This window comes from Sminthopsis crassicaudata, chromosome 1 (assembly GCF_048593235.1).
Source record: "Sminthopsis crassicaudata isolate SCR6 chromosome 1, ASM4859323v1, whole genome shotgun sequence".
In the NCBI taxonomy this organism is placed as follows: domain Eukaryota; kingdom Metazoa; phylum Chordata; class Mammalia; order Dasyuromorphia; family Dasyuridae; genus Sminthopsis; species Sminthopsis crassicaudata.
Genome location: NC_133617.1, coordinates 755006369 through 755015430, shown reverse-complemented (window position 1 = coordinate 755015430; position 9062 = coordinate 755006369).

Here is a 9062-nt window from a genome sequence, read left to right as displayed (position 1 = left end):
ACTGTGAAAGGAGAAACAGGGACTGGGAGAAGTGCTTGTATATAACAGCAGAGCTGTAACCTCAAAATATTAGCCATTAATTTACTGTGTGAATGATGAGAAGTAATGGTTTTCCAGACACTCACATTATTCCTATCATAAATTTGCTATTTGTGTTCCACACTCCTGGAAATTCAATATAAATATTTTGTAAGGCAAACAACTCTATCCCTTCACTATTGTCTCGTTGCTTTTACTCAGTTGGCATTTAGGGAGAAAGTTCAATTGCTTTATGCTGTTTTCCAATAATATTAAATCATGTCCAAGAATTTTCCCTTTGCAATATGGCAGATTGGAAAGTTGCCTCCCACCCCAATGGAACAGCTGGAGCAATAAATGTCCTAGAAATGTCCAGCTGTTCTCTGATGGCATTCTACACACTTGTCACAACAGTTCTGTTTCTCACACCTAAAAGAAAATGGTCGTGGAATTGTGGTGTTGGGGAAGACTTTTCATATTCCCTCAGACAGCAAAGATAACAAATCAGTAAATACTTAAATAAATTAATTCAGATTATTCACTGAAAGGTCAAATACTGATGCTGAAGCTTTTAAATACTTTGGCCACATAAGATGGACTCATTGGAAAAGATCCTGATGTTGGAAAAGACCATAAGGAGAAGGGGATGGCAGAGGATGAGTATTATGGAAGTATCGGATAAGATCTGGACAGACTCTGGGAGATAACAGAGGAGAAAGGTGCCTGTAGCACTAGGGTCCACAGAATCAAAAAGAGTCAGACATGACTGAACAATCCAACAGTAACAACATGGGCCCAGTGGGTGGATTAAACCAGCTCAATTGTTACATTTTCAGCGTGAATATTTCCATTCCACAATTCAGGAAATGCTCTCATCAAGACTTGATTTGATGTTTAGTTGATTATCTAGATCTAGAAAGTTGTGAAGAAAAATGCTAATAATGCAGAATAAACCTACGTTGTGCTTTTCCCTCCCCCAAAAGCAGGTTGTTAAACATTAACCAATATACCTGTATGGACCTTAGTGGATGAGGACACGGGTCCCGCTAGATGAGCTCTCTATTAGCATTTTTGGTGGAAACATTCATATCAAGGAAAATCCAGAGCATTTGAGTATTTCACAGTTGACACAGATATAATCTCACTGAGCAGCATGCTTGTATTAATTTCTCAACTTGATTTTCTTGAAAGAACCATTAACTCTTTTAAAAAATCTTCAGATATAACCTAATTTCTATCTTGCCATTTTTTTCTGAAATCAAATGTGCATTTAACACTTCTAATCCACACATATGAGCCCACCGTCCAACTGTCAGGGGAAAAAAAATCAGTACTTCCTATGTTTCCTTAGGTAGATCATTATTACCTCTCTGAGTCTGTTTCCTCATCTAACAATGATAGGCTTGGACTGAATGGTCTAAGGGATTCCTTCAAGGTCTCCATCTATATCATAGGTTCACAGTCCTACAAAACAGAATTTCAGAACTGAAAGATCTCAGAAAGCTTTTTGTCTGACCCATAACTGGGAAACGAGCCCCACTGCAAGAGATGTGACCAAAGACCCTGTGGACTCTGCTTGAAGGGGAGAGGAAGCCATTACCCACAACCTCTGGAGAGAGAGATGCTTCACCCTGCTCTCAGACAGCTCTCCTTTTTAGAGAGTGTCTCCTGACATCTAATCTCAAGCTGCCTCTTTGCAATATCTCCTGACTCTACCCTATGAAGCCAAGGAGAACCATTTTAAGCTCCATTCCATGGGACAGAGACAGGTCTCATGCCCCACTCCTCAAACCTCCTCTTATCCAGACTATACATCTCTGGTTCTTTCAACCAGCCCTCACGTGACATGGCCCTTCATCACCACAGCAGCCTCCTCAGCTTGCCCCTGTTCTCCCTAAAAGATGCCAACCAGTAATCAGTAGCCCAGCTTGGGCTCTGTCTGGGACAGAGTCTTGCAGTAATGTTCCCTTTCTCCATCTGGAAATCCACATAGTATGGCAAACTTGGTCTTGGCTTGCCCTAGTTACATGCCATTACCCTAATATGGAGCTTTATTCCTAGTGATGGATTTGAAACTCCTTTTTTTAATTCAATTGTTCTTTGTCTCTGATGTTAAAATCATCCACTTTAATTCATTTGCCAAGTCATAGAACTTAACAACAAGACCTGCTGATCTTTGACTTCCGCACCTGGCCAGAACAATTTCTCCAAAACGTCCTAGAATCTCCCTGTATGTCCAGCATTCTCCATGGCTTTGGTAGGTTTGATTTCAGGGTCTAACATGGAGGTGCACTCCAAGTAACAAGGTCTTCTTTCTTTTGCCTAAGCCCTGAAGACACTTTTTCAGTCAAATGAGACATTCTGTCAAGTCAGACTTGGCGATCATCTTGTCTTTCTGACTTTCCAAATCCAAGTCCTGATTTTGTATAAAAAGTAGTAAGTGGAAGCCAAGAAAGGGGACATGGCCATGTTGCCATTGGATTGTGTTTTTTCACAAAAGGAAAACATCTGAATATAAACCACAGAGAGTTCAGGAGTCATAGTAGAAAATGTCCTAGATTTAGTACTAACCCCCAGATCAGGATGTAAAAGATGCAGATGTCACACGATCTGAACAATAAACCAGGTCCAAGCTCTGGTTGCCTCAGCTGTAAAAGGTGAGGTTTGAACACAACTTTTGCTTAGTTTCCTTCTGATTCTAATATTGGGGGTCCAGATATTATACCAAAGATCCCTAAGTGCAGTAAAAGGCCAACTGCAAGGGTGTTCTCAGTCCCCCACTCCCGGAGCCCTGCATTTTCCTTAGTTCTCTCTCTGGATGCAAATGGCTCTCTCCATCACTAGTCTACTGGAATTGCCCGAATCACCTCATTGTTGACAAGAGCCACGCCCAGCAGAGCTGATCACCATGTAAACTTCTTGTTGCTGTGCACAATGTCCTCTTGGACCCACTTCACTTAGCATCAGTTTATATAAGTCTCTTCATTCTAAATATTTAAAGACAGCTATTATTCTCCCCTAGGTCTTCTCTTTTTTAAGATACATATTCCTACTTTCTTCAGTCAAGCCTCAAGTGGCCGGGTCTTGAAGCCTGAGGTCTCCCTCCCTTGTATGTTGTTCAATTTATCAACATTTTACATAAATAGTAGCTCCTAGAGCTAAACATGATACCCTGGCAGTGAGTGCATTCTATCAGAGTACATTAGGGCAGCATCCCCTTCTTATTCTATATGCCTCTCTTAATGCAATGTAGGGTTTTAACTTTCAGGACCACTAGATTTCAATTCAATTTCATTAGATAAACATTTATTAAATGCCTGCCATGTTTCAGGCACTGTGTTAAGTATTGGAAAAACAAAAAATGCAAAAGACAGTCCCTGAGCTCAATCTAATGGAGGAGAGATCTGCAAATATATACACAAAGCAAGTTAAATACAGGATAACTAGAAAATAATTCACAAAAGAAAGCACTGAAATTAAGAAAGATTTGGAAAGACTTCTTGCAGAATGTAATAAAGGAAGCCAAGGAGGTCATTTGTTGTAGGGAGAGCATTCCAGGTATGAGAGACAACCAGAGAGATGGAGGAGCTTATTTGTAAAACACTCAAGGGGACAGTGTCACTAGATCAATCAAAAAGTAGCTGGGAGGAGAGTAAGGTTTAAGAAGAATGGAAAGGAGAAAGCCAGATTATGAAGAACTTTGAATGCCAAACAGAGCATTTGGTATTTCTACCATATCATATTTTTTGATCATATTGATTTGCAGTCCAACAAAATCCTCAGATCTTTTGCAGACCAATTCCTGTCTAGCCAGGCTTATTCCATATCCAAAATATGAAGATGACTTTCTGAAGGCAAGTGTAGGATTTTACATTCATCTCTATTAAATTATGTTTTATTAGATTTAGCACAATGTCATAGTCTGGTGAGATCTTTCATAATATTGATTCTATCACATGCTATCTCAGCCACTTCATCCAACTTTGTGTCAATCTGCCCATGATAAGCGTACTGTCCATGCCTTTATCCAAGACATTGAAAAAATGTTATCTCACTGAACCAAGCACAGATCCTGCAGCACAGCACTGGTGACCTTCTTCCAAGATTGGATCAGACTATTAATGACCCAACATTTTGGGTCCAAACATTCAACTGGTTGCAAATCCATTTAATTATCTAATTGTCTAACCCACCTCTCTCTGATTCTTCCATAAAAATAGTGTGTGAGGGGCAGCGAGGTGGCGCAGTGGATAGAGCACCAGCTCTGAATTCAGGAGGACCCAAGTTCAAATCTGGTCTCAGACACTTAACACTTCCTAGCTGTGGGACCCTGGGCAAGTCATTTAACCCCAGTCTCAGAAGAAAAAAAAAGAATAGCATGAGAGGCTTTATTAAGTGCTTTATTAAAATGTAAGTAAACTCTACTTACAACATAGTTCACTTATTTTCTTCCTAATCCTTCTCTATTACAATTCTGATGGAATGTTCCCTTTGTCCCAAGATTCTTATTCTTTCCTAATCTTCTCTCACATGCTCTTTTTCCTGTGTTCTCCTTATTTCTCTGTTTACAGGCTTCTCAGACCATGTGGTCTGGTTTCTTCTACCCTCTGCTTTTTTTTTTTTCATTTTTATGCTTTCACATTCAAATAAGTACACAGAGGAAATTTCAAATACATGAACAATGTGTTTTACTCAGAATATGATATGCACTTAGTAAAATTAGGACAGTTAAAAATCTTTAAATAGTTTTAATTATTGGATAAGGGAGAGATGCTTGAGAATTCTCAAGATAATTCTTTTTGAATTTGATTTATGTGCAAATAAGTGATTCACTTAAATTAAAGTCTTCTTTTGTGTGACAAATAAAGATGGCTAATGGTCAAGGAAATGACTGAATATAAATTTTTTTCATTGCAATTGTTTCAAAGAAAAGAAAATTAATAGAATAGTAGAACATTAGAACTAGAAACCATCTTAGAAGTCATGGAATCTAACTTCCTTTCTTATGAAAATGAGGAAACTAAGGCCCACAGAGAAGTGAATTGGCTAAAATCACATAATGATAAAATTTGAAAAGATCTCCTTGCCTCTAAATCACACCCTTTCTCTTATTTCTGGTCTGAATTTATTAATCAGGTCCGAATTTTTTTCCAGGAGAGTCATCCTGAGAAGGATTATCTATGATGCTCAGGAGTAGAACTGAGTGCAAGATATGATCATAAAGTTGGCAACTATGGCCTAAGGTTAAGTTAGAGTTTATTTTATTTCCAGTATGAAATCGACTCTCAATGTTACTCACTCATAGAGTGTTTTGGAGACAAACTCCTTACTTGCTCTTTGGAACAAAATTCAGCAGTGGACAGCTCCTTGCAACAACTAGGTTTCCCATATGGAGAACAGCTATGTTTGCTCTGTCCAAAGCATGGTGGGAAATTGAAAAAGAAGATTTAGGAGACTGGTTCATTGAATGGCTGAAAATAATGGCTTCAAGCACCAACCTGTTTCAGCCTGTTAACGCTTTGATTCAGCTTGAGAAATCCATTTCTATTTCATAAAACTTCAACAGAGCAAATATAGCAACTCTTTGCCTAGATGATACTTAATACTTTACCTATTTGCATCTTTCCTGAACAGAAAAAATCTGATTTTTGAGGAATTTGGCTATTACATATCAGAGACCAGAAAAGGAAACCTTTCCCCATCCAACTTCTAAGTGTGACATATTCTGACCATGAACATTCCCCTGAGTGTTCTAAGAACACCTTCATCTAATTTGTCTAAGTGAAGGTCTCAGTGAGATATCTTCATCAGGGGTATCACCTCCATCTAACCTAACTTATCAACTAGCCCTGACCCTAACCATCACCCTAACCCTAAGCCTAATCCTACAGCAATTTAATGTTCATCAATTGACACATTTACTGACCTTTTACTTTGGCTGACATAAACACTGTGAAAGCTATAAATGAGTTAAGGACAGTGGCTTTCTTCAGGGAGCCTATTATAGACACACATGAACTTACAGCACAAGAAAGAAGAGGACAACTGTCAAGTGAAGGAAAAGTGAAGTGGAGATAATGAGTATATCAGACTATTTCTAGCATCTTGGCTTTTGCAGAAATGAGAGACAATGAACTGTAGCTTGAGAATTCCATAGGGACAGAAAAGTTTTCTTAAAAATGAGAGACCAAGACATGTACTTGGACAGCAGAGCTCCCAGCACATTAGAAGAGATTGAATTTGAGGTTGAATTTGAGGATGAGAAATGATCCAAAAGGTGATAGGAAAGAATAAAACCAAGGGCACAAGAGGTTGGCCCTGGCCTAAAAAACCATTTCTCCAGAGAATTTTTTTTAATTTTTATTAGTATTTTGTATTTTTATTGTAATATTTTGTCTTAGTATTTCATTTTTTTTCAAATACAGATAGTTTTCAACATTTACCTTTGCAAAACATTGTGTTCCCAAATTTTTCTTTCTTTTTCCCCTAACCTCTTCCCAAGAAAACAAGCAATCTAATATAGGTTAAACATGTAAAATTCTTCTAAACATATTTCCATGTTCATTATGCTGCATAAGAACTTTTTTTTAAAAATCAGATCAAAAGAAAAAAAGCAAACAACAAAAATAGTGAAAATACTATGTTTTGATCTACATATGGTTTCCATAATTCTCTTTCTGGATGCAGGTGGCACTTTCCATAACAAGTCTGTTGGAATTGCCTTGAATCATTGCATTATTGAAAAAAAGCCAAGTCCATCACAGTTGATAATCACATAATCTTGTTATTACTATGTACAGTGTTCTCTTGGTTCTGCTCACTTCACTTAGCATCAGTTCATGTGAGACTTTTCTTAAATCAGCTTGCTCACCATTTCTTTTTTTTTTTAGAATTTTTTCCCCACAGTATATATGCATGAGTAATTTTTTAATAATATTATCCCTTGTATTCATTTTTCCAAATTATCCTCCCCCTCCCTCCACTCCCTCCCCCCGATGACAGGCAATCCCATACATTTTACATGTGTTACAATATAACCTAGATACAATATAGGTGGCTCACCATTTCTTATAGAACAATAATATTCTATCACATTCACATACCATAATTTATTCAGCCTTTCTCCAACTAATGGACCCCCACTCAATTTCCATTTCCTTGCCACTATAAATAAGGCTGATATAAACATTTTTTGCAATCACTCTTTTATGATTTCTTTGAGATATTGATCCAAGAATGGGGAAATTTTTGAGGGTGAAAGATTTTACAGCCCAGAGTAGGAGAGGAGTTTATAAGGCCTAGTCCTGAGTTCCTCAACCAAACGATTGAAATGCTCTCTTAAGAAGCAAAAAGGAGAGAGTGCTCTCATTGACTTAAGAAGAAAAGGAAGGTTTTAAACAAAAGAGCAAGGAATTGAAGTGTGAAAAACAGTGAGTAATTTAACTGGTCAATGATAGGCTGGGAAATGAATCAAAACTATGGGTAATGGACCTAGAGATAGGTAAGAATGGGGAGGTGATACTAGAGGCTCTGCTGAAGGCAAAGAAAATGCTTAAGAGGAATAGCAGAAAGGGAGGAACTAATGATGAGATGGGGAAATTTCAGAATTCTGAGAAATAAAGATAGAAGACAATTATGGATCATGGTAAGATTAAAAATCTGACAATCCATTGAGTAACTAAGGTGAAATGAAGACCTAGGTCATGGAAGCTAAGGAAGCTGATAAAGCAGGAAGCCAGAAAGGGAATATCAAGGTGCATATTAAAGTCCTCAGGGTAAAGTCAGCAATTGAGGCTGAGAGAAACTAAATCAGGAATTGAATTTCTTAAAAAAGGTCAGAAAATAACCTAAAGAACGATAGATAACAGCAACAAAGTTATGAACTGAATGCTCTAGCTGGATAGAGTTGTGTGGCTAAGAGAGGTGAATGCCCACTGAATAATAAAAAAAGCTGGAGATATTTCTAGGAGCAAAACAAGGGTTTATTATACTTTCTTGGGAGAAGCGGTCGTCCCTCCAGTCGAGCAAGCAGTCGGAAGGAAGGAGGTACTTTTGGAGATAGGTCGGCAGTTTAAATAGTCCCTAATACAAAAAACCCTTCCTACTACTGACCCTCATCCTCATTGGCTGAGAGTCTTACATCCTATACGTGGGAACTACCCAGGAAATTGAACTTTGGCCAATAAGTACATAGTTGCCCATATTTGATTGGGGTGGGAAGGAAATGTCATGGAAGAATAGCAGGAAGGGGAAGTAGGTATGCCCTTGGATCAATGCCCAACGACTATCTTCAGGCCTACTCCAGCTCTGGAGCTGATGAAGCCTTACTCGATTTTCACCACTGTCCTTTAGAGATCTTACTCCATCTTGTTCAAAGTAAACCTCAAAGGAAGAGAGTTTGCAGAGTGAAGGTGACAGGGAAGGCTCTAAGAGTACCTAGGAAGGGCCAAAAGTATGGATTCCGTGCCCTTCAGTATTAAAGAGGATAAATCTTTTGTGAATGCTAGTGAGGGGTAACAGGAAGAGAAGATCAGATTTAAGGTGAGGCAAGTGTGTTAATGACAGAATAAGGGTCCCAGAGGATATAGAAGGAAGCAGAAGGCAGAGCAAGGGAGGCACTAAAGAGAGCTAAAGCTGAGGTAGATGGTAACAAGAATAAGGGTCCCAGAGGATATAGAAGGAAGCAGAAGGCAGAGCAAGGGAGGCACTAAAGAGAGCTAAAGCTGAGGTAGATGGTAACAAGAATAAGGGTCCCAGAGGATATAGAAGGAAGCAGAAGGCAGAGCAAGGGAGGCACTAAAGAGAGCTAAAGCTGAGGTAGATGGTAACAAGGAATCAAGGAACAAAGCTGTCACAAGGGAGAGGCATTTTTGCCTCTGCAGGTGGTCACAGTAATTAGAGAAGAAGGTGGGAGTTTGTTTGACACAGGGTGAGGAAAGAAGGCCTTGCCTGGGATTCCCACCCTCCAGGATTGGGCCTCTCTCCTTCTTCCCCTCGCAAAGCCAGATGCTGAACATCTAGGGAAGGCACATTAGTGTGTGTGT